Genomic DNA, 27556 nt, shown 5'->3' with positions numbered 1-27556 from the left:
TCAACGTTGTAGGTGGAAGTACTGTGATGTTAGAGGCAAAGTTAAAGTTTTATATTAGAGGTCACAGTGACCTTGACCTTTGACCTAGTGCCCAAAAAATGGGTGTGGTGTGTAGAACTCATCAAGATGCATGTACATATAACGTTTCAAAGTTGTAGGTGGAAGCACTATGATGTTAGAGGCAAAGTTAAAGTTTTATATTAGAGGTCACAGTGACCTTGACCTTTGACTTAGTGACCCAAAAATTCGTTTGGCATGTGGAACTCATCAAGGTGCATGTACATATGAAGTTTCAAAGTTGTAGGTGGAAGCACTTTAATTTTAGAGCCAATGTAAAGGTTTTAGCACAACGGCGGACGACGAAGAGGGTATGACAATACCTCAGAGTTTTCTCCGAAAACAGCCAAGCTAATAATACAATCTTAAGGTCACCTTAAGTCAAAAGGCAACATATGAATACAGGCGCAGTTCACCTCAAAATGTCAAAGTTGTCCCAATATTACGTAGCATAAAGATGTATAAGTTATCATGTTTCTTTAAACATGTAGCACAATAATATACAACTTATATTTTTATAAAAACAGCCAGATTAATGACAACTAGATGTACATAATTTAGTATCAGTATAAAGCCATTGCTTGATTTTGACTGGCCGCGGGTCATTTGAAAGCCATATTATCTCGTTCTGTCACTTTTCGGCACTGAAAAACTGACCGATTTTAGGGACCACTTCAGATAAAATATTTTTTTGCGTTTGTGACTTTTGGTAGTCCCTCATTGTTTTTAGCAATGAAAGTATCCCTAAAATTATCCTCTCCGGAACTAGAAAATATGGCTTTAAAAGGACATAAGGCCAGTCTATATCCCGCAATGTTTTCAGCTGTTGGTCACTTTAGAGTTCCTCTATGCAACAGCACGTCTAACAATCTAATGTTCTTTGTCTTTAAGGCTTTTCATGACTTAAACAAACTGAATTATGGATTGACGTAACGGTAAAGATGTGGGCCATATTGTCAGTAAGTTTACATGTTTTAAGCAAAGATCCCAGTGCTTCAACATCATCAGGAGCACTGTGGGCGTTGCAGGTTGCCTGGAGAAAACGTTCACTAGATCTTCCTGTTTTAGCGTTCAGGATACGATTTTTGAAAAACGGCAAAGAGTCAACAAAACTGCTTACACAATTGCAAAACGTTTCAAAACAGTGTGTGTTGAGCAATGCACTAACCAAAACCGGAAAATCAAACCTGCGCCCATTATGAGCAACAAAAATGGCTCTGGGAAACTTTGCAAGCCACATCATACAATCATGTAGAAAAGTTTTAATTGATAAGCTATCAACCTTTCCACCATTTACATGCATTATGCCATGATCATCAACATCAACTTTCTGAGCTTTAGAAGAAATTGGCACTGTTGTCTTCACATATGTCGAGAACTTAAAACCCGTCTTCAAATGCACAGCACCAATCTAAGTAATATCAGGCATTACTGTACATCAAACAAAAATACAAAATTAAATTCACACAATGCTTATTTTATGAATTTTATAATTCCCCTTTAAGTTTCATTCTGACGCCTTATATGATCGTTGGTTATGAGAAAAATAAATTTTCAGCACAACAAGCACATTACATATTGACAAGTCGTTGAACTCAAATTATCCCTTGTGAAAAGAATTCACCATTTATATGAATAGCTCAGAATTTTTATATACCTATGCTCCTTCATAAGATTTTTTACTAAAAGTAATGAATTTATTTTTAAAAATTGTAATATTTGGAATAGCTTTTAATATTTATAATAACAATCACAAATATTTTTAGTAATGTGCCTGCCCTGGGGTTCTTACCAAAAATCTTTAATTATTGTAAGAAGTCCAAAGATCAATGGCAATTGTACAATGATTAAACATTGATAGAAATGGCAGGTTGAAAAATGAAGATTTTTATGAAATCTTGCAAAATAATAAATGACACGCTTACTTCAATTACCATTTAATCCATTTAACAATGTGCACTTAATTCCTATTCTGTATTTCCATCCATTAATTTTTATTTTATTAAAACCACACTGATTTTTTTAAACGTACGTATCACTTGCTGAACTTTCTTACGAATAACAAGATTTACGAAATTGAATGACTGGTTGGAGCGATTTATTTTGCTCTTATTGAAGTTTCCAATTATGCATGGCAAACACACAATTAATAATATTTTTTGGATTAGTTAGATGCTGTTTTTGTTTTAATATTTTACTGTTAAAGATACCAACCACATCTGAACTTTTCTTCAGAAAATCCAAAGAGTCTAGCTTGTTTTCGTCACATTAATTACGTCACATGAGATATGTCATTAATTTTGTAATCAGTTGATTGAAAGTAAAATCTATGAAAAGCTTGTTTCGGGTAATAGGTTTGAGTGAAGGAACAAAATAGGATTATATGTGGCATAAATGAGAACATACGACAAAGCTTGTCAGGACGTCTATGAATGGCTTAAGGCAAAAGGCTCTCGGGCCTTTATATCTACTGGTCAGCAAATATTTCTCGGACGAAATAAAGAGTTTTTCATTAAATATGGCATAAAAAAATTACTGATACATTCATGGTTGGTCATCTACAAGCGAATGTAAACAAAACATTTGTTTGATGCGTGTATGCGTATGTATGAGGACCGTATATGGGGTCATTAAAGAGAGGTAATTTTCCACTGTACAGAAGTATTTTCTGAACATTTATATAATTAAAGTAAATGGATACAAATGGATAACATGCCTTATTTTGATGGTACTTGAGATAATGATTTATAATAACAAATGTATTCTTTTCACAGAAATCTCACTGGGTTCAGCATGTTCTACATCAACAACATCTCCGTGTTCTGCAGCCAATTCTGAGTGTAGCAGTGGAGGAACTTGTCAGTGTATCAGCGACCATTACCAGTCTGCAGCAAATACTTGCAGTCAAAGTAAAGATGATTTGTTTCTTATTACATGAATTATGTTGCCTTCCTATGAACAATTGTATCAATCGGCAAAGCAAACTCCTGAGAATTTTAGTCTAGCTTGTTTTCGTCACATAAATAAGGCCGTAATTACTTAATAATGATGTCACAATGTATTTTCATAGAATCCATTTGTATCATCATTACATTATTAAATAACATGAATGAGCAATCAATTGGATTTAACAACACAAATGCAAAACTAAATTTGAAAACTGAATATGATGGACACCGGAATGTTTCCTTATATAATACACAATAAACAAATATTCACTGGGAATTACACTTGGAATTTTAAGGGGTCTGAAAATTTGTAAGAAGTCCAAAGATCAATGGCAATGTACAATGATTAAACATTGATAGAAATCGCAGGTTGAAAAATGAAGACATGCATACAGTACAGCTAACGCGGCACAAACATAATCCGCGGCTACGCCACGGCCAGATTATTAGTACGCGGCGGCCGAATCGTGTGGTCACGCGGCGTATCGTTGGGCACTCGGCATCGATCCGCGCAACGACGCCGAGTCTGTGTTAACCTCGCGTACTTTCGCAAAGTAAATCCGCCGCATACGTACGCGGAGGATCGAGTGAAAAGATATCCACCTACATGTACATACATGTATGTGTAGCGTAGAATTAATTACGCGCAACTGTTAATGTTTCGTTCGATTATCATTATTACATTTGTAATCCGAAACACACTTCCGAATTTTAATGCTAACGCGACCTTTGATAAATTCTAGCGTCAAATAAACAGTGCTAAAATATCCTTTGTTTGATAAAAAGCGCGCGAAAATTATGCAGACGTGTAGAACGTCGTTTGGAAAGTTTGGGTGTATTTTGTGTATAAATACATGAACATCACGTCAGGCGTAAATCGCGTGTTCAGTGGAAAAAAAACCGCCCCGATTAGACGTTATTTCATCATCTCTATAAATAGTAAAAAATGCCAAAATGTATTTGATACAATCCGCGCACAAAAAATTTATTATGATTTTAATTATAATTATAATTGTTCTTTCAAAATTTGTTAACTACATGTAACTAATTTTTAAAAAAGATTTTTTATTTCATGATGCGCATCGACTCGGCATCATGTCGCGGATAGCGGCATGCCTCGGCGGACAGATGCGAAGTTTCGCGGCGTAATGCGACTTGCCGCCGCATACTGACGCGGCTTCAATGACTGACGCGGCATCGACTCGTTTCGCCTTGCCGCCGGGATCGCGAAATACGTTTGTTCCGCTTTGGCTGTACTGTACCTGTTCCAAGCATGGTATTTACGTCAAAGCATGGCATTCCCCTGATCTTGAGATGGTACTGCAACAAGGTTGACTTTTCTACAGTCAAGGTTTTAACAAATAACGTACAAATAGCCACTTAGGCCATTTTGTAGTTTGCCAACAATGTTATATATTGTCAAAGGAATGGGACACAGATTACAAACTGACCATACTGTAATTTGTTTAGCAAAACCTCCAGCTCAACGAGTCAATCAATCTTCTTCCATCCCCCCACCCACTTCTGCTTACTCTTTTCACGCCATTTAGCAAATGCGAATAGCTTTTACGTGAGTCATTTTCACACAAATCGCCATCGCAGAACTTGGTAAATGAATAATTGTTATCGAACACAACATTGTCGATCTGTGTTTGCTTCTCTTTTTTTTGCAAATCGCTCGCTTTTATTTCGCACTTTCATTTTGCTAAGAAAATGTCAACAACCATGACGTCATGAACACAAATATTTTATGAAACTAATTAATTTAACTTATATTTGTATTGTATCGTTATTAAATCTTAAAGAGATAAGCAAATTCAACTCTTAAATAAAAAATACAAATTTATTTCGTGTATTTAGTATAATTTCCGGACTTTACTGTAGATATCGCTTATAGTCGAAACGCTTTCCGAATACGGCGATATCGACCGACTATTCCCGATCTCACTAGGCACCTACCGTACTGCCTAATAAGTGACTGTAGTGTAACGGTTATCAATAAAGCAATAAACCTTGTAATCGCTGTCGTCTTGTAAAATTGAAGAAAATACGCGTTAACCAAAACTCGAACAGCAAAAGTTTGCGCTATTGTTAGAAAAACCACAAAATAAATATATTTTGATTATGTTTTGATTTTATACAAAACCGGAAAGTTTCGCGTATTTGCCCAGTCCCTGTGATCTTTCCCCTGTGATCTGTTATTATTTAAAACAATTAGCTTTGCATTATTGACAATAAATGTTGAAATAAATGTAATAGGCACAAATACAGTACTTATTTACACTAATTTACACAAAAAAATCACTATGCAGGATATTCTTAAAACAAATATATATACATTGATCCGTAAAATAACTTCTCCTCCCATTAGCGAAAAAAAATGCATTACATACTAGTCGCCGCACTCCAGTGCGACGCCAATAAGGTCAAATAAAAACATGATTGAGGATGTAAATTATGAGATGATTATAAAGAGATATAGCATAGATATACAATATGTAAACTGTAAGGCAAAGTAAACAGTTGTGTGGCCTAAACAAAAACCAAGAATAATAAAAAAATTGATGTCAGCTTGATAACATGAGAATACAGAAGGAAAATAAAGATTACAAAATGTTTAAGGGTGAGAATAAGGTAAGGTGAAGTTCAACATGGCCGGGTGTTAAATTGTAGACATTGCAATTTTGAAGTATTATGAAAGGTGGATAAAAAAAATTGAACGCAGCCCAGAGAAATAACCTGTGTTTATAAAAATTGCACCATGTAAATTATCAATACAAGAGACAAAGTGTGATTAGAAAATGGATAAATTGATGAGATCCGTAAATGAAGGTTAATCATAAATAATAATATGTTCAACAACACAACAAAAGTGAAAACTAAAATACAAAAATTAAGGAAAATGAACATACAGTCCACATCCGATGGCTGAAACTCATAAGGACCGGCAACAAAAGTTGGAACGATCCGTAATTCGAGCCATCCGATTTCTAATATTTTTTCTTTTATGAACAAGTCTTCAGTTCATTTTCATCTCCAGTTGAAGAGTACACATACTTCGTATTACTATTTGCTTTTGAACCAAATATATACTTTATACTTTAAGTACCAATATTTTAAAACAGTTACAAATAGAATCAAACAAATATCATATAGTAAATCATATCAGCACGTTTTAACATAGCTTATTTTCTGGTAACAGAGCAGTAAAAACAAAGATGAACAAAACACGCATCACCACTACATACACATCATTTACATAACAGACAGAACTGCATTTATTGATTTATTTATATTTTTTAAGAAGTCTGTGTTGCGTTCCTTAGCTGTCGTCGAGAAACAAAGCTTTCTATTACAGCCAGTTGAGATTGAACATGTATCTACAATAAAACGCCGGATTTTATACAAAATGTCATCATTTACTCCAATCAATTAACGATTGAGTCGATGACATGTTTGCAACCGATGTTGAATGAATTATAATGTTCCTTTAATCAAGCGGTCCTAATGGATTAACAGTTAATGCCACCCGTAGCGAGTTCGAGCCATCTGAAGAAAAGAACTTGAGAAAATTGTGACAGGTACTGTGAAAACAGTTTGAGCCATCCGATAATTTGAGCCTCGCGAATTCCAGCCATCCAACAATATTTTATATCAATATATAGCAATAAAAAATTGGTGCTTTGATTAGAGTTCGAGCCAACTGGAAATTTGAGCCAAGCGAGTTCGACCCATCGGTTTCGACTGTAGTAAGCAAACATATAATGAAAAAGAAAAATGTTGCTGCAGCCTTACACTGTCAGACAACAAATGAAAATTATACAGCAGACATAGGCATATCTACAGGCACTGGTAAAAATGTGAAAACTACCTGTAACCTTAAACTGACTGGTGACAGTAAACACATAAAATGTACAGCGACACAACAATGTAGAAATGCAAATGTAACCAATCCTGTAGGAAAGCAATGTAGCTGCAGCCTTAAGCCGCCAGACAATAAAAAAGATGTACAGTACAGCCAAAGCGGAACAAACGTATTTCGCGATCCGCGACAGCAAGGTGAAACGAGTCGATGCCGCGTCAGTCGTTGAAGCCGCGTCAGTATGCGGCGGCAAGTTGCATTTCCCGGCAAAACTTCGCATCTGTCCGCCGAGGCATGCTGCGATCCGCGACATGATGCCGAGTCGATGCGCGTCATGAAATAAAAAATCTTTTAAAAATTATTAGTTACATGTAGTTAACAAATTTTGAAAGAACAATTATAATAATAATTGAAATCATAATAAATTTATTGCGCGAGGATTGTATTAGCATATACATGTAAGCATAGTTAATGTGCCTAGCCAAATAAGTTTGTTTCCCGCCCCTTGTGTATGTATTTCACACATAAACAAGGTCACGTAATTATGTTTTCGCACATACAAGTTGTCAAGGCTACTGCATATGGTGGATATATAAATTAATTGCATGTTGAATTTGCTATTATATTTAAGCTGAGAAAATTAGCAGCTTGAAGCCACATCAATAATCAAGACGGTGACGACATATTTGTTGTTTGTTGTTAATTATCAGCTTATTATAACTATTGTTTGAATATGCGTATATAAACACGTTTTATCTTGTTCATATTATATAGTTAATATCGCTAATTACCCGATAATCCCGTATATTCCAGTTTTGAAGCAAATGCTGGTAAATATTTACGATACACAAACATTCTCAATATTTCCTTTAGTATCAAATACATTTTGGCATTTTTTACTATTTATAGAGATGATGAAATAACGTCTAATCGGGGCGTTTTTTTTTCCCCACTGAACACGCGATATACGCCTGACGTGATGTTCATGTATTTATACAACACAAAATACACCCAAACTTTCCAAACGACGTTCTACATGTCTGCATAATTTTCGTGCGCTTTTTATGAAACAAAGGATATTTTAGCACTGTTTATTTGACACTAGAATTTGCCAAAGGTCACGTTAGCATTAAAATTCGGAAGTGTGTTTCGGATTACAAATTTAATAATGATAATCGAACGAAACATTAACAGTTGCACGTAAATTAATTCTATGCTACACATACATGTATGTACATGTAGGTGGATGTCTTTTCACTCGATCCGCCGCGTACGTATGCGGCGGATTTACTCCGCGAAAGTACGCGAGGTTAACTACAGACTCGGCGTCGTTGCGCAGATCGATGCCGAGTGCCTCGGCGATACGCCGCGTCAACACACGATTCGGCCGCCGTGTACTAATAATCTGGCCGTGGCGTAGCCGCGGATTATGTTTGTGCCGCTTTGGCTGTACTGTATACAACAAATATTTACATAAATTGTAAACACAAGGAAAAAGGTGAAAAACTACCTGCAGCCTTAAACTGTTAGGTAAATATTAACAAAACGTCCAAGTCCTGTTGTTAATACACTTGCATTTAGAATAAAAATTAGACTGGCTAGTTGAAATGCATTTGTGGTTCACGTCCAGAATGTAATCAAACACTGCCACCTATACAATGAGCGTCTGAAGAGTTGGGGATATTAAAAAGGTAATGGTTTAGACCAAATGTACTTAACATATGTGTTGGACAGCCAACGTCCCAACGGTTGAATCTGGGAGGCCGGCATATTATGGGAATATGTGTGAGTTGCACTTCCAATGAGAAAAGAGTGGGATGTGTAAAACTGTGGGTTTAGATCCGAAGCAATAACACATGTTCGAAGATTTGACCTGAAGAAACTAGCGGTGGTGACAGGATCCCTGTTAAGAAATTGGAAAAGGGTGCCTGTTTGCATAGGGCATAGTTGTAGGTATCTTATTAATGCACGAACTGGGCAAAATAGTTTGGTGGTAGGGGAACAGTGGTAGTTTGACCTTGTGAGTGTTTGTAATTACGAACATTAATTACTGCTAATGAGACTTTGGCATTTGTGTACATGAAAGTGAGGTCCTGGCGGGACAAGGTATTTTGATGACCGTTTTGGGAAATGGACAGTTCCCCTTACCCGGAAAAGGCCAAAAATAGGGATTCAGAAACATAGCCTGTAAAAGGACACGATTGTAATGGTCCCGTATGTGGGAACGAAGGGTAGCCAGTAAAGTATGGATATTGGCAACAGTGAAAGGCAGGCATTTATCCGCAGTTGATGTGCAGCGGATACTATACAATAACATTTTGATTACAAATGATTCTGCAGGATTGACCATATTGTACAATTTATTAATGTAACCAAGAGCAGAAACATTTGTTGAAATAGTGTTTGCCGAAAAATGAAAATTGTGTCAGTATGCAATGAATGCAATGTAACATAGGATAATGCGTACAATTGAAGCATTGGTATTGGAGGAAAGCATTTTTATAGCTGGCTTTTGTGGAAGGAGCCAGGGATTTGTCATAAATTGTACACTGTTTGATTTAAATTATGAAAAGGTACTCTGAATGGGTATTGGATCCATATGGGGAGCCCTTTCGTTGAATTTGGCGATCTGTAAACGAGAAAGGAGGTCAGGTAATAAATTCTTTTCCAGAAATATGTTGGGCCTGATTGAAAGTGAGGTCGTGGTCCTCTTTTCTGTCTGGGAGCGGCATTGCCGGTTGAGAAATAAAGCCTGGACGTCCCAAAAGAAGCGGCGGATTTAGTTGTTGAATTAAAAATGCCGTGTCCTGCAGAACATCAGAATGGTGTATCTGTATTGATTCTGCTGCGGAAGGGACTGTGGATGTTGTAACATTAGCCTGCCGGCTACTCAGAATACCTGGGCTGGGGAGTCCGTCGGTTGTGGTAAAGGCCAGCTCCATAGTAAGCCTTGAAGTTTTAGCGTTTTTAGCAGGCTTGGAAGTGGCTGAAGAACCCTCCTCGCTGAACTAATGACTAAAATCAGGCAAGAATAGATCCTGCATATATAACATCAGTATCAGCCAAGGCAAAATAGATCCTGCAAAGAGGACTATTTACATCAATATCTGCCCGAACCGCTTAGAAAAATCAGGCATAATAACTGATAATTAAAATCGGGCACAATAGTTCCTGCGTAGAGAACTATAACATCAATATCAGCCTGAACCAATAAATGAAATTTGGCATAATATTGAAAATATAAAGGCCCGGCCTGAACTAATAAATTTAGGCACACAAAAATTACAAATTAAAATTTTAAGTAGATAACTGTAACATAAATATCAGCTTGAACTGATAACCAAAACTCGGGTATAAATATATGACAAGAAAGGCTTGAATTGGCAACAATGATCTGGTAGGATAAATGCAAATATATTATAAGTCAGAACAACATGTTATTAATTAATTGGGAAAATTATTAATTGTCCGTGATTTTAGGCTAGAATAATTATGGTCTAAACTGATAACTTAATTAGGTTGACTAAATAACAACTTAATTAGGTTGACTAAATAACTTAATTAGGTAGATTAAAAAGAAAAAGTATAATGTCCACTAGATCGCGTATCGTGAAAGCTACGGAAAGTGGCAATTGATGTGGTTGATAAAGATCATTTGTCCCTATAACCAATATCACTATGTCCGGATTAAACTCCAAGATGTGTTGTGACTTGTTACGAAGATGATTGACCGTGGCACAGGGAACACCAGAGTATTGAATCACCGGACAAACCAAGAGACCCATATCATACCGGAGTGACTAATCATAACGAATGTCTTTCAACCTGCTCACAAAATAATGTCCAAAGACCATAATTTTCTTCGACCTGGGCGCCGCCATCTTGGATCTCATCGCGGGATACCTTGTTGTGAGACTTTGCTGCCCTAAATACCAGTAAACACAGGTTGTCACCTTTATCCTATAAAAACACAAGATTTATAGGTTGCCGCCAAATGTAATGTAGTCTTTGGAAAAACTAATTGAAATGTGTCATATGGTATAAAAAGTAACTATGAAATTACCGCTCACATGATCTAATCTCTTAACTGATTGGCTGATAACAAAGCGTGGCCAAAATAGATTATGATTTGCCAGAGAGCACACATGATCTAAAACCTATAATTAGAGAAGGCAAACAATTACATATAAAAAAATTATGTGTGCATCAAATGTTATTTATGATGGAAAAATAATGCCGTTTTACAAAACTCCTTGTCAGTGCAATAAAATGATCCATTAAATTTTGTAATTAACAACATAATTAAGATGCTTAAGTTGAAAAATTTGAAGATACATTTTTTCTGTGCTTAAGGAATTTCTATTGTTTTACATATAGGATGCATGTCTGTTAAGGCTACCAAACATATACATTTATATTTAGTAGAACTAGTTCCAGTATTGTTGTATGCAAAGCATTAAACAAATCATTTTTATGCCCCCGAAGAAGGGCATATAGTGAACGGACCGTCCGTCTGTCTGTCTTTCCGTCACACTTTGCGTTTAGGTTTTGCGTTTAGGTTTTGAAAAATGCTCATAACTTCTATGTTGCTTCAGATAGCAACTTGATAATTGGCGTGCATGTGTATCTCATGCACATTTTGAGTTGTGAAAGGTCAATGTCATCCTTCAAGGCAGGGGTTTTTCTGCCTATTTTGGGAAAAGGATTCTGACCAAATTGGGAATTTTGTATTGACAAAACTGTCCATTTTGGGAATTTTTGCTTCGATGAAACGGCTCATTTTGGGAAAACATTGTGAATTTATCATGCTTAAATAAGTCAGAGGTTTCACAAATAATTTGTTTGTTATTTTGACATTTAATGCAGGTAAGCATCAGATGAGTCAGTTTGGTTTGTGTGGATGTGTTGTGAAATGGGGAGCACAGCAGGTTCATGGTGCTGAATCTTCGCTCAACCACAGCAGTGCTTGTTGGTATGATACACATCAGCTGGACGAGTTGAAACATTTATAATCTAATAATCATAAGTCATAAGACACTGCTTAAAAAAAAAATATTTTTTTTTTTTTTTAAATTGGGAATTTTTGTTATAATTTTGGTTTTGGATCAGGTCCGTTTGCATTGGGAATGCCTCCGTTTTCCGGAGAGGCAGACAGTGCTGAAAAACCCCTGCAAGGTCAAAGGTAAAAAAAACTAATCCAAGGGAAGTAATAAGCTTCAAAGGGAGATAATTATCTGTACCTGACCAATGGTAAAAAAACCCATCAAAGCTGCGCAGTAGGGGGCATTGTGTTTCTGACAAACACATCTCTTGTTTAAAAATCGCTCTGATTTTTATGCTCCCAGTAAGGAGGTAGAAGTCGCACTGTCCATCTGTCAGTCAGTCCACCTTGCATTCCATTTGAGATTTATTTCGGAGATAGCATACATACACACAAAGCAATAAAAGAACATGTACATAAAACAATATGAAGTAAAAAACAATCATAATTAAAAAGTACATGCATAGAATGCACTAATTGGCATGCATACTAACGCCAAGGATTACACAAAAAAGAGCAATATCTCTTATTTCCATTGTGGTCCTTAAAGTGTTTTTTTACGAAATGATTTAGATATTCACATGATATTGATATGTGAGTTTACTTACATATGAAATGTGTGTTTCATTTCGGTCTATTGATTTTTGACAAAGCAATCGGCCTTGGACTTAGCAATTTTGTCTATAATAACTGTTTTCTAGAGTTTTTTTTTTTTACAAAACACTTAAAAAATTATTTTGCTGATTTTTGGTGTGTGAGTCTACCTACATAAATAACAGAACTTCTGTTCCATCCATTTATTTGCAACAAAGTTATAGACCTTGGACTTCAAATGTTGTGATTATAACTGTTTTCTGGAGGTGTTTTTTTTACATAACGCTTTAAGGTATGCACTTGATTTTTGGTATGTGAGTATACCTACATTACTTTCAGATGAAGTGTGCATTTTGTTCTGGTCCTGTGATTTTTAGCTCGACTATTATATATGAAATATATATAGTGGAGCTATCCTACTCACCCTGGCGTCGGCGTTTCCGTTCCGTTAGCGTTAGCGTGCAAATGTTAAAGTTTTCGTACTACCACAATTATTTTCATTGTCCCTTGACATATTGCTTTCATATTTTGCATACTTGTTTACCAACATGACCCTAACCTATAAACAAGAGCAGACAACTCTATCAAGCATTTTGCCATAATTATGGCCCCTTTTCCACCTAGAATATGCAGCAAATGTTAAAGTTTTCGTACTTCCCCATTTATTTTCATTGTCCCTTGACATATGGCTTTCATATTTTGCATACTTGTTTACCAACATCACCCCAACCTATCAACAAGAGCAGACAACTCTATCAAGCATTTTGTCATAATTATTGCCCCTTTTATACTAAGAGTATGCATATTATTGATAAATCTATGTTAAAGTTTGCGTACTATCCCAAATATTTCCTATATCCTTTGACATATTGCTTTTATATGTTGCATACTTGTTTACCAACATGACCCCAACCTATAAACAAGAGCAGACCACTGTATCAAGCATTTTGACATAATTATGGCCCCTTTTACACTTAGATAATTGAACATTTTGCCTAAATTGCCATAACTTCTTTATTTATGATCACATTTTACTATTAATTTGACAAAACAACACTTACCTGAATACCACAATGGATTCCACCCAAACAATACCCCACGCCCCTACCCAGAATCCCTCCCCCCCACAACCTCTCCCCCCCCCAATTTTTTTTATCTAATAAATTACCACACCCCACATTATACCCCCCTCTCACCCCCCCCCTACCCCCCCCCCCAATTTTTTTTTAACATCATCTAATAAATTACCACATCCCACATTATACCCCCCCCCCCCCCCCCCAAAAAAAAAAAAATTTTTTTTTTCCTTTTTTTATTTTTGAAAGATTGTCTAATAAATGACCACACCCCACATTATGCCCTCTCCCCCCCCCCCCCACCCTAAAAAAAAAATATATATTTTTTTCCTTTTTTTATTTTTGAAAGATCGTTTAATAAATTATTGAATATGAACAATTTACCCATGATGGCTTATGTTATACTGTCAAGCACTCGAATAGTCGAGCGCGCTGTCCTCTGACAGCTCTTGTTTACAATGTTATAACCATTGGACTTCTATATTCTCTACAATTACAAAACAGTGAGTCTGCCAAGGAATTTTCATGAAAATAGCACTTCTGGATGTATTTCCAAAACACTGAGATACTGTCCAAGGCCTGAAACTGTGTCAAATATCAATACACTATAACTTCGTCATGATGTTTGCAATTGCAATATAGCTACTCTGTGGCTTCAAAGCGCAGTAGGGGGCATTGTGTTTCACTAAAGCAGCTCTTGTTTTAGTCTTTCATGTCAATATTTAATGATGAAAACTGACCTATGTTATGAAAAATCTTGGAATTTCATTTTGCACGCTTCATGATTAAGACAATTTTGCAGAAGGAATAAGTTAGATATACTGACTCAACGTCAAAGTCATTTTAATCCTTACACGTTCTTCGTTTCACAGCTGTTGTTTTGGGAGCAGCTTGTACAGCAGCATATAATAATTATGCATCAGCTCCTTGTTCCTCTCCTAATGCTCAGTGCATTGGTCATCGTAAGACTTGTCAATGCAAGGCAGGATACTACAAATCAGGATCTAATAAGTGTAGTTCACGTAAGAATTTTTGGGTTGCTTCATGCATGAAGCATGATTTATGATTTTGTAATTTGCATTAAATTCTACTTTATAAAGCAAACTTTCAGATATTACACTTGATATGAAAGGGCATTTATAAAAGGAAATGCTGAGCTTATTATCTTTCTATCCCCCCTCTGGTCGCCATTCACCGGCATGTGGTCCTGCACACCTTGGTAATTTCTTTCAATTCTTTTATTTGAACATTACCAGAGTTGTGGCCTATTTTTAACAACAAAAAATGAATCCCCACATTTTAATCTCCAATTTTGATACAATTCGATATCTTGTATATCTTTTGAATGATTTTCATGAAACTTGGCTTATTGTTAAGGTCATTGACAGGTTGCATGAAGAATTCAAGAATCATTCAAAATGGAGTTGTTTGAAAAAAATCATTGAATCTAGATATTTCAGATTTTATACAGCAAAAATCATGGAATTTTCCATTTAAGAAAATTGCCATATGATTGCAAAAAAATGATTTTATCCATTTAAATGATCTTATTAAACTTATAAACCAGATCCTAAAATGATAGAATTTGGAGATACAATTTGTGTCTATGCTTGTAGAAATTTGTAACCCTTATAGTACACTGGTAACAAATGTTGAAGGCTACTAAGCATATACATGTCCATCAATGTTTAGTTAAACCATTTCCATTTTTGCTGAATGCAAAGCATGGCACAAACTTTAAATAGAATGTCACTGTGATTTTCTGAGTTAAAAATGTCCAGAATTTATCATGAAAACTGATCTATTTCATTAAAAAATCTTTGAATTTTGGGTTTCACTAGATTGTATGCTCCATGATAAGGACAATATTCAGCGGGCATAAGTAAGTCATGCCAGCTCAAGGTCAAATTAAGAATTGAAGTTCAAAAGTTTGAGTCTCAATTCTGGTGTTTTGTTCCACATACATTTTGTCATATGAATGCTTTTTATGAAACTTATCTCAAATATTTAGGTCCTCATTAGGATTTTAATAGCATGTAAAAAGTATGTCTACCCACAAGTCATAACTATTCTGTTCTGACTCTGAAAACTTCAACCCAGTAGTGTACTGCTGTTTTGTTGGTGACACAGCTCTTGTTTTGCTAAATCTGTAATGTCAATTAACATTTAAATTTAATTAGAGTCCATGTTGGAAATATAAGAACAAGCTTCATGTTCATCTTTTCACAGCTGTGGGGCTTGGCACAACTTGCACAGCGGCAACTAGTGGTATTGCATCAGCGCCATGTTCCACTCTCAATGCTGAGTGTCTTGGTAGCCTGACTAAAACTTGTCAGTGCAGGACTGGATACTACCAATCTGGGTCCAATGCATGCAGTTCACGTAAGATATTATTTGATGTTTTTTTGGATAATACAACTTTTTAATTGTATAATATGCACTTTTAATCGGATTGGTTGGTAGTGAAGGCAGTTTACTGGTAGATAGGAAATTAATTAAATTTGAAATGTAATGATCGTAACATGTACTGCCTTTCAAAGCTGTGGTTTTAGGGCTATCTTGTACAGCACAATCTAATAATGCAATAACTCCATTTTCCACTTCCAATGCTCAGTGTTTTGGTCCTGAGAATTCTCATTTCAAGTCGGATACTGCAAATCTGGATCTAATAAATATAGTTCACATAAGAATTTGGGTCATGCTTGATGGATGATGATAAGGGAAATAGTATGGAATTTTATATTTAAAAAAATGCCATGTTATTTTAGTGTATAAAATGATTTTATCCATAAAAATGATATGATTTAACTCAAAATCTAGATCTTAACATAAAAGCTTTAAAAAATGTAGACATTGTTTTTGTTTTTTTTGCTTGAAGGAACTTATTCGAGTGCACAGAGTGCAAATCCATTTAGGCTACCAAGCATTTACATCAATATTTAGTAAAAAACCTGTTTGTATTTTGCTGTGTGAAATTCATGACATAAACTATAATAAGAATGGCACTGGGATGCAATCCATGAATGAGACAATATGCTGATGGCATGAGTGAGTTATGGCGAATCAAGGTCAAATTAAGAATTGTAAGTCAAATTGTGTTTTTTTTGCACTGCTGTTTTGTTTGTGACAAAGCTCTTGTTTTGTTTTATCTGTATGAAAATAAACATTGAATGTGTTGTACTCCATGTTTAAAATGGAATGACACTTTCATGTTGATCTTTTCACAGCTGTGGGGCTTGGGGCATTTTGCACAGCGGCAACTAGTGGTATTGCATCTGCGCCATGTTCCACTCTTAATGCCGAGTGTCTTGGTAGCCCGACTAAAACTTGTCAGTGCAGGACTGGATACTACAGAACCACGTCTGATACATGCAATTTACGTAAGATATTGTTTGTTGATTCTTCAATATGCACTTTCATTTTATCAGTTGGTTGTGGAGATTTATTTTGAAAATTGATTATATTTGAAACATAATAAGTCTTTCATGTAGCTGTTGTTTAAGGGACTTCTTGTACAGCAGCATCTTAAAATAATGCAGCAACTCCATGTTGCTCTCACAATGCTCAGTGAATTGTTAAGCAGTCATAGACTTGTCAGTGCAAGGAAATATACTACAAATCTGGATCTTATAAATGTAGCTCACCTAAGCATGTTTATGTTGCTTGATGTGTGATGCATGATACATAATTTTGTAAAACAATATAAAATTCTCACTTTAAGAAACAGCTTTCAGATAATACAGTTTACATGAAAAGGCATTTATAAAAAGAAGTGCTGATCTTTCATCTTTGCAGAAACCTCATAAATAGTCAGGGTCTTTCCATTCATCAGTCATTTGTATTTTTGTTTATTCTCTGAAATCCAAAACTTGTCACTGCTAAATTGATGAAACCTTACAATAACTATAAGCAGCATGAGAACTTGCTCGTCCATGGTGTTTTGGTTTTATTGAAACATAAACAAATCATATTAACTAGCATGTGATCTTGTACAACTTGGCAATTTGTTTTTAATATTTTATTTCAACATATCTGAGTAGTTTCCTATTTTTAACAAACCAAAAAAAAAATTGAATCCCTGCATTTAAGTCTCCAAGTTTGATACCATTCAATATCTTGTTTAATTTTTGAATAATTTTCATGACACTTTGTTTATTGTTAAGATCATAAACAGGATGCAGGCAGGTCTGAAAAATCATCCAAAATTGACTGGAAAAAAATCACTAAATCTAGATAATAACCGATTTTATAATGTAACATGCATGTAATTTTAATTTTAAAAAAATTGCCATTTTAGAGCATAAAAATGATTTAATCCTTTAAAATCATAGAATTAAACGTATATATAGATCTTCAATAATAGCATTTAGAGGCGTGTTTTTTTGCTTGAAGAATTTTTTTTCAAATACATATGGCGCAAATCTGTTTAGACAACCAAACATATACATCAAAGACTACCAAACATATAGTCTAGACATTCTCAGAATCGATAAATTGACCGCCGCCATATTGGCTATCACGTGACCCTGCCGCCATCTTGGTACTGAAGAATTTGACAGATAACAGCGTTCTACATGGGTGACATGTAGAACGCTGTTATCTGTCAAATTCTTCACGTAATATTTATGCCGAATTTGCTGTATTTTTAAAAAAGAAATCCTCTCAGTTATGCCTTTGCTCAAAACACAATTATTTCTTTATTGAATTTTATTATTCGAAGATGATTATAAAGGTCATTTTCGCAGTCTCAAGTAAACTTTGTGATTGTTAGCGTTAATAATTCCGCAGATGTTATTTTTTAGCGAAATTTTTAAAGAGTTATGACGGAGATATACAATTCTTTGAAAATCAGATATCTGCCTTTGATTAAAACATTATTATTTCTTTATAAAAAAATTATATAGTTCCAGATATACCCATTAAGAAAATGTGTATGATTCAATACCGATACAGATTTTTTTATTGAATAGTACATATCTTTGTTTTTCTAAAGATTTATTATTTCTTTATTAATATTTCTTATAAAAGTATCATTTAAAAGCTTTAGCTGAAGTAAAATTTGTGATTTTAACTAAAATTGGTCCAGAAATATTTATAAGCGAAACTCTGTAAGATTTCATGTAGAGGCAAACTTTTCTTATTAAAAAGTATATGGTTTAGTCTAAAACTGTGTTGTTTTTTATTAATGTATTTTATTTAAAAATTGCTTTCAAACAAACATCTCTAGCTGGGAAAAAAATTATTTAGCAAAAATGTGTAAGATGTCAGAACATGGCAGGTTTCTTAATTGAAAAGTGAATATCTGCTTTTGCTTGTAACTTTATTTTTATTTTATCATTTAAATACCATTCTAATGTTAGTATCAAAGTCTATAGCCTGAACAAACTGTGTTTGTCTTGTTCTAAATGTTAACTCAATTGTTTGCCTGCTTTACTTTATTTTCTTAATACAATCTAAATTTACGATAACAATGCTCAACATGACACATATGTAGTCATACGTAAACTTAAATAGTCCCAATAATTTTCGCTACATTCCGTCAACGTATTAATTTCTTTCTATTAATTTCTTTCTTAAATATTCACGCAGTGATGTTTTTTTTCGGTAATTACAGATTGTCAATTTAATTAATTTAATTTAATTAATTTATGGTAAAAAACCACCATCTGCGATTGAGGAACGAAAGCATTCCCTCAGTGGGAGACGATATGTCCAAATGGTGGATTAAAAAATTGTCTGGGACACCATATATCTCCACATGTGGAGATGCTGTTATTAAGATAAGATACCATGCGTCACCGGCCTAATTCATGCTGAGTTTTATCAGAGACGTAGATTTCGTCTCTGGTTTTATGACTCTTAAACAATGCAGATGGACCTGATAACAATATTTATTTAAAAAAAACGAACTGTTATACGATTATTGTATCGATTACAGAAACCATCTAAATCTTCAAATATATTTAATAATATTGTTCAGGAACCTATTCAATCATATAGGTCCCTTCATTGTTCTTCAGTACCAAGATGGCATCGCGAGGGGCGGTAATCCGGGAGTAATCGATTTCTGGGATTGTCTATACATCAATATTTAGTTTACCAGTATGAATTTTGCTTCATACAAAGAATGATTCAAAATATAAATAGAATTTCACTGGGATAATTATTTATTAAGTCAAGATATGAACATATATACTAAGTAGACTGATGATGGCAACAGTGTGATTCTCATGGAAATTGTGCGCTTGTAGCATATTATAAAACAGTTATTTCGACATGGGAATTTTTTTTAATGAATTAGTTGGTCATAGCTTCAAATAAACATTGTTCATGTATTTGGTGTAGATCCTTTGTCCCAGATAAATGGCACTAAAATTCTGCTGAACATGTTCAAGGTCACTTCATCTGCATGGGAAGCATAGGTGTATTGATTTTTAGCTCGGCTGTTTTTGGAGAAAACCCGAGGTATTGTCATAGCCAGCTCGTCGTCCGCCGTCCGCGTCATGCTAAAACCTTAACATTTGCTCTAAAATCAAAGTGCTTCCACTTACAACTTTGAAACTTCATATGTAGCTGCACCTTGATGAGTTCTACATGCCACACCAATTTTTGGGTCACTAGGTCAAAGGTCAAGATCACTGTGACAAGCTGTCATTTATTCAAAATTGCACCCACAGCCGAGTGTTGGCACCTGCTATGCGGTGCTCTTGTTTATACTCAGCCATAGGCGGAGGGATATTGGTTTGGCATTGTTCATCCGTCCGTCTGTCTTTCTGTCTGTCCTTCCGTCCGTTCTGCATTTTTGTGTCCTGAGCCATATCTTGGAAGTGCTTTGGCTTGGTATGAGTATATTTAAGGATAAGAGGACGATGCACGCCAAATGGCAATGTACACCATCTGTTTATAATGGAGTTATGGCCCTTTGTATCTTGAAAAAAATGCTTTTTAATATAAGCTCAGAGTTTTAACTCCATTAACACATGAGCCAGAGCCATGAAACTTGCCATAGTTGTTCTCAATCATCTAGGGATGCTTCACATTCAACACCCATAATCCTAGGGGCTTAGGTCATGGCCTTTTGTATATAAACAAATGCTTTTTAATATAAGCTTGGAGCTTTATCTCCATTAACACATGAGCCAGAGCCATGGAACTTGCCATAGTTGGTCTCAAATCATCTGGGGGTGCTTCACATTCAACACCCATAATCCTAGGGGCTAAGGCCAAGGTCACATATTGAGGTCAAAGGTCATTTGATGAATTATTCATTATTTAGTCATTCCTTTACTATGCATCAAGGGATTCTGTAATAACTGTCCAAAATTGCAATGTTCTCCATTATCTAGCTGAGTGTCAAACATAAGATCCAGGTTGCTAGGGTCATGGTCAAAGTCACGCACAAAGGTCAAAATCACACATTTTGATTTATTATGCCATATTTGGTAAGGATTCTACCATACTAAAATGGATTCTCAAAATGTTTTGATGTAATTATTCTCAATTACCAGGAAGTGCAAGACCTATGTGTTTTTGTGTCAAGGTCACACATGAAAGGTCACACATTTGTAGAAATAGTTATTGTTTAGCCATTATTTTACTATGCATCAGTTGATTTTTATAATAACCTTCCATAATTCTACTCCATTTTCTTCCTTGCTGTGTGTCATATGTAAGATTCATGTCTAGGGTTAAGGTCAAGGTTCATGTCTAGGGTTAAGGTCAACATCAACAATATACTTCATGTAAGGTCATATGATTCACATCAAGGGTCAAGGTTACACAATAACTCAGTACGCAAGATTTCTATTTAAGAAAATGCTCGTAACAAGCAATTTCTCCTTTTGTCATGATTCTATCAATGTTTATTGATTCATGAAAAATATGCTATCTGCATTTTATGTCTGCAAACCCATCACAGGTACAAATGAGTTTTTTATCCCCGCCGAAAAATTTTCGGAGGGGATATTTTTCGTAGGGGATATAGTAATTGGTCCTGTCCGTCTGTCCGTCCGGCTGAAACTTTGTCCGGAGCATAACTCCAAATCTATTCAATGGATTTACTTTAAACTTAGAATATAAACAGATGGCAACTAGGAAAAGTGCAGTAACCAAGAACCATAACTCTATCTACCTTAGTTTTTGAATTATCTCCCCTTTTATATGATTTTAAAGTATATTTTTGTCCGGATCATAACTCTAAATCTACTGAAGAGATTTACTTGAAACTTGAAATATACACAGAGGGCAACTAGGAGAAGTGCACTGACCAAGAACCACAACTCTATCTACCTTAGTTTTTTAATTATCTCCCCTTTTATATGATTTTAATGTAAATTTTTGTCCGGAGCATAACTCTAAATCTACTGAAGGGATTTACTTGAAACTTGAAATATTAACAGATGGCAACTAGGAGAAGTGCAGTGACCAAGAACCACAACTCTATCTACCTTAGTTTTTGAATTATCTCCCCTTTTATATAATTTTAAAGTACATTTTTGTCCGGAGCATAACTCTAAATCTACTGAAGGGATTTACTTGAAACTTGAAATATAAACAGATGGCAACTAGAAGAAGTGCAGTGACCACGAACCATAACTCTATCTACCTTAGATTTTGAATTATCTCCCCTTTTATATAATTTAAAAGTAATTTTTTGTCCAGAGCATAACTCTAAATCTACTGAAGGGATTTACTTGAAACTTGAAATATAAACAGATGACAAGTAGGAAAAGTGCAGTGACTAAGAACCATAACTCTATCTACCTAAGTTTTTGAATTATCTCCCCTTTTACATAACTTTAAAGTAAATTTTGTCCGGAGCATAACTCTAAATGTACTAAAGGGATTTACTTGAAACTTGAAATATAAACATATGGCAACTAGGAGAAGTGCAGTGACCAAGAACCATAACTCTATCTACCTTAGTTTTTGAATTATCTCCCCTTTTATATAATTTTAAAGTAAATTTTTGTCCGGAGCATAACTCTAAATCTACTGAAGGGATTTACTTGAAACTTCAAACTTAAATATATGGCAACTAGGAGAAGTGCAGTGACCAAGAACCATAACTCTATCTACCTTAGTTTTTGAATTATCTCCCCTTTTATATAATTTTAAAGTAAATTTTTGTCCGGAGCATAACTCTAAATCTACTGAAGGGATTTACTTGAAACTTCAAACTTAAACAGATGGCAACTAGGAGAAGTGCAGTGACTTAGAACCATAACTCTATCTACCTTAGTGTTTGAATTATATCCCTTTATTTAATTTCAAAGTAAATTTTTGTCCGGAGCATAATGAATTATCTCCCTTTATTTGTTTTTACAAATATTATTCTACTCTCTAAAACAAATGTTGTCATACAAGCAAACACATTTCGGCGGGGATTTGGCACTTCTGTGACAAGCTCTTGTTTTAAATTGACAAAAGGCACAACCCTTCACTTATACCTTTTCTTTTAGTTCTACACCCATCCATAAACATAATTTATTTGGCAGGGATTTGCCGGTTGATAAAAAAGTTGTTGTCTAGAGAACATTAAAATCTTGAAATTTCAGTTAAAAGTTTCTTAGTGCATTATAACAAAATCATATCGCAAATGATTTAGATTGACATTTCCTATAAATTTAATTTCAAATCAAGCACACTAAATTTTTTATTATTACAGTCTTCTAAAAATGTTATTTATGAAACAGTAATTGTACTTTTTGATGATTTAACAGAAACTTCAAACAAAACTGGATTTAGGGTTTTGTGTGAAAATATGATTAGCCTGTCTATTTACCAATTGTGTAAAATGCTATGTTTTGACAAAAGGGATATATATGAGCGAATACAACTCCAAAATTACTGGTTATACATTGTTCTGTTTTTCAGTAAAAGTATATAAGTTTACAGATATGTAATGGAGAAAATATATTGAATGATGATAAATGTTAGACTTTAACACCCATTCTATGCGTTTCATTTACTATGAAACTAATAAAACAGATTGCTCCGAAAATGGTTTTCAACTGAAGTCCCAACATTAAACCACAGGTTGTTAGCGTGTGGCTATGATATTAATTAGTGAAAACATCATTTTGAATGATAAATTATCATATTATAACGAAAAATCAACTTTTCTGAAAAACAAAATTTATTATCAAATATATATAACAAGGTATCCAACTCGAAATCACCCGAAAACGGGCTGCATCGTTTTGAACAGCCATTACTTCAACAATTTTGCAGCAATTTTCACGATCTTGGTCTTATTCAACGCAGAAATGAATATATATATTTGATAGTGATTTATTTTTTTCTTTTCAGAAAAGTTAATTTTTCGTTATAATATGATAATTTATCATTCAAAATGATTTTTTCTCTAATTAATATCATAGCCACACGCTAACTACGTGTGCAATAAACATGCAAGCATATAAGCACAATTTTTCTGTCCAGCAACTTTTGGTTGAATCACAAATAATTATCTAAATGTGAAAATTTCTTTTATATTGTGAGCCATGTAATACAAAATGTGTTTTGCAAAGAAAGAATTATACTAACTCTTGCAAGAAAACTAGAAATGTTGTGTTAATTGCAAACCTTAAGCAGGAAAAAACTTATTATAGCTGACATTTTTCTGTCTTTTGTGAAATATGGCTTTAAATTAAGTTCATTAAGATTTAATATGAAACCCCATGTTATGTGTCAATCTTAAAGGTTTTTTTTAAAAGCCCACTATTTCAAACTGAAACTTTGAATTCAGCGTTTTTAACATATTATACTGAATAAAATCCATTTTGATAAAAAATTGGTGATGTAATTTTTTAGTCAAACCATGTTCAGTAGTGATTAAATGTAACAAAGTCAACTTTGTTGAGTGAAAGGAAGTCTGTAGTAAGAGCGAATACAAAGATTATAAAGTACAAAACAATTTTGTGACAAATCAATATGCTATCATAATATCTGAATATTCAGCTATCCAGATTTATGTTGACATGCAAAACACTACATGCTCAACCTGTTTAGTTCCTTCGATGGTGTTTTAGTTGCCATGTCTTGTCCACTTCTTGAGCTGGTTCACTCTAGGTGAACTTTGAATTATTTCAATTTTGCTATTAACTTCTTACTAATTGTTTTACAGGCAAACCACTTGGCGATGTGTGTTACAACAATATTGAATGTTCTTCAACCTATTCAGTTTGCAAAAGTAACAAATGTGTGTGCGATGAAGGATTTTACGATGACAACGGTCAGAATTCAAGTGGAAGTTGCCAATCAAGTAAGTTAGTGTGATTTGTATTGTCATTGTTAAGTATTAAAATTTCCGAGCAAACCTGTTTTGGCAAAAAGATTTGGCAAGTAATGGGCACACTGGTTAAGCTCCTTCTGATTAACATTGACCATAGAAGTTACCTCACTTTTAATCATGTTAGGACTTGTGATTTTAATTTCTCTCTAACAACTTGGGCGATCTTGCGCAAACCTTCACTGCTGTTTGACCTTAATGCATTGATGATTGTAAAGAAAAGAATTTGGCTGCAACACATTTTTGCAGAATAATGACCATTTTTCAGTTTTCCCATTAACAAATATATAGTCCCCTGAAGCATGTGTTTTTGAACTTTGTTAATTATGGGGTAGATCTTGCTAAAACATGCACACATAAATCACCTTAATTTTTAAATAAACATAAAAAGTCAAATTTGGCTGCAACAAGTATTGGCAGAATTATGGCCCTTTGTTTGTTTTTACCTCTCTAAAATTTAAAGTCCCAAAATTGTGTGTTCTCAACTCCTCTTTAACAGCAGGGTTGGTCGTGTTCTAAAACGATTGAAATCATCAAAAAAAAAATTGCAAAAAAACATTTTGATATCAAAAAACGATCGTTTTGTTTTTTGTTAACAGCTCGGTTATTTCCACCCCCTATTTTGGTTGTGATGTGAACTTGACACAACGCGCATGACATGGAAACTTGTCCATTGTTATTACGGATTGGAGCTTAATGAACACTTTGCACAAAACATCAACTTTGACAATCAATATCGAGTTATTTTGTTAGTATTTTGTTCAGTTTTATTTTGATCTTATGTTGCAGTTAGTATTTTGCATGACAAACGTTTATCTGTATTCTACATAAAAGCATTACAATAATGCATTTCTGTGTTTCTAGTAATACTTATACATTTAGAATATTGTTGTGCAATTTCTGAAAATATCAAAGGCATTTTAAATTATGAAATCCGGTGTGTGTATTTAGAAGTTTTGTCCAAACCAATTAATGCACCCAAAAGCAACTTACATCTGAACCATGTTTTATAAGCATGTACGCATCAATGGTTTGGTAACAAAAAAACATTATTTGAACCCATCGCTTATCATGGACAACTAATTGGTGAATCAGCAGAACAGCTATAAAAATGACAAAAACATTTCAACTCACAAATGATTTAAATTATGTTCTGGGTCACCAAAAATATTGATGGTGTAAAAAATAGTATGTGTGCTTATCAAGTATATTTCCTTAACTTATAAGAAATTATGAGAGAATAAAAAAATAACCATGTAAACTTAGTTATACTAATATTTAACCCAAATAATTTACAGTTTACTAATTTTTTAAGCCAATTAGAATAATATTAATAAAATTAATATTGTTTGCTAACACCATTTACTAAATGATTTAGTACGTTATATTCAAATGTTGTCAATAAAATATAATATGCTAAGGGTTTTGTGCAAGGATCATAATTATAAGTATTTATTTCATAAACACTCAACAGCTTTGAATTTCTCAGTAATAATAATTATCTGGATTGAATTTAAGGTCTAAAGAGAATGATTGGTTTCTTATTTTTCTTAACTTTCGCAAATACCCAGCTTCTAAGGCAAATCTCAGAAGTTACCAGTGCTGTGTATTTTCTTCCGTACAGATGGTGTCATGGAGTTTATTGTAATTTGGGTGTTCAAATGTCTCTTATTAATGGATATATATTTATTTGATATTTAAGTTGATAAGTTGATATTTAGCTGCCAGACACAGTGTGGCATCATAAGGTATGAGACCTCCCCCAATCAAATCAATTTTGTATTATAAACATTGATCGCTATCAGACTAAGGCCTACCACAGGGGTGCAGCATCCTGTCACACCAAGGTCCCACCCTACACCCTTTTATCTACACATGCCCTTTTTATGCCCCTGGATCGAATGATCAGGGGTATATTGTTTTTGGCCTGTCTGTCATTGTATGTGTCTGTGTGTGCGTGTGTGTGTGTGTGTCCCAAAACTTTAACCTTGGTCATAACTTTCGCTATATTGAAGATAGCAATGGATCTGTATCTCATGGAGCTTCACATTTTGAGTGGTGAAAGGTCAAGGTCATCCTTCAAGGTCAAAGGCAAAAAAAATAATCAAAGCGGTGCATTAGGGGGCATTGTGTTTCTGACAAACACATCTCTTGTTTTATTTCATCACATTATTATAACGGAAGTTGTATTAGAAGGTTCAATAAATCCATTCAGAATTATTGCAAGTATCCGTTTTGTGTCTATAATTATGAACCCTACAACGTAGTCATAGTCAACGAGATCATACTGAAGAATTACAATCAATGAAATGAAAAATAAATTAATTTTTGTGTCGGGCTTGTGCATTAAACAAAATGAATTATATTTTTACCAATCCATATTCCCTTAATGATGGTCATATTGTACATCGGCAAAAGATGTCTAGCTGTCCGAGTCAGATTCAGAAAATTCCGACTGACAGTCACTTAATTCTGTCTCATACATGTACAGTTCAACAAAAAATTCTTCACAATCGCTATCATATTCCATTTTCATCCAATTTTCTTACAAAAGTTGCAAGAAATTTCACATCCAAAGTAAAGCCCTATTATGCCGGTTTGTAATTGCGGGCAAATGAACACGGTCAAGCTTATGTCACTACCAGTTCGAATGAAAATGGCCAGTGGATTGGAATGTGAGAAAAT

General features: G+C 34.4%; 1 protein-coding gene across 1 annotated transcript in view; it reads left to right on the top strand.

The window, feature by feature from the left end:
• Positions 1–27556, top strand: part of LOC127848557 (receptor-type tyrosine-protein phosphatase eta-like) — a 415812-nt gene that overhangs the window by 51908 nt on the left and 336348 nt on the right. The window contains exon 8 of the mRNA XM_052381095.1: positions 24707–24844. The gene's annotated coding sequence lies outside the window, so the exon portion shown is untranslated. The remainder of the gene's footprint in view (positions 1–24706; positions 24845–27556) is intronic.

Source organism: Dreissena polymorpha, chromosome 1, assembly GCF_020536995.1.
Source record: "Dreissena polymorpha isolate Duluth1 chromosome 1, UMN_Dpol_1.0, whole genome shotgun sequence".
NCBI lineage: Eukaryota > Metazoa > Mollusca > Bivalvia > Myida > Dreissenidae > Dreissena > Dreissena polymorpha.
The sequence above is the reverse complement of the archived record's forward strand: the minus strand, read 5'-3'. Positions and strand labels throughout refer to the sequence as shown.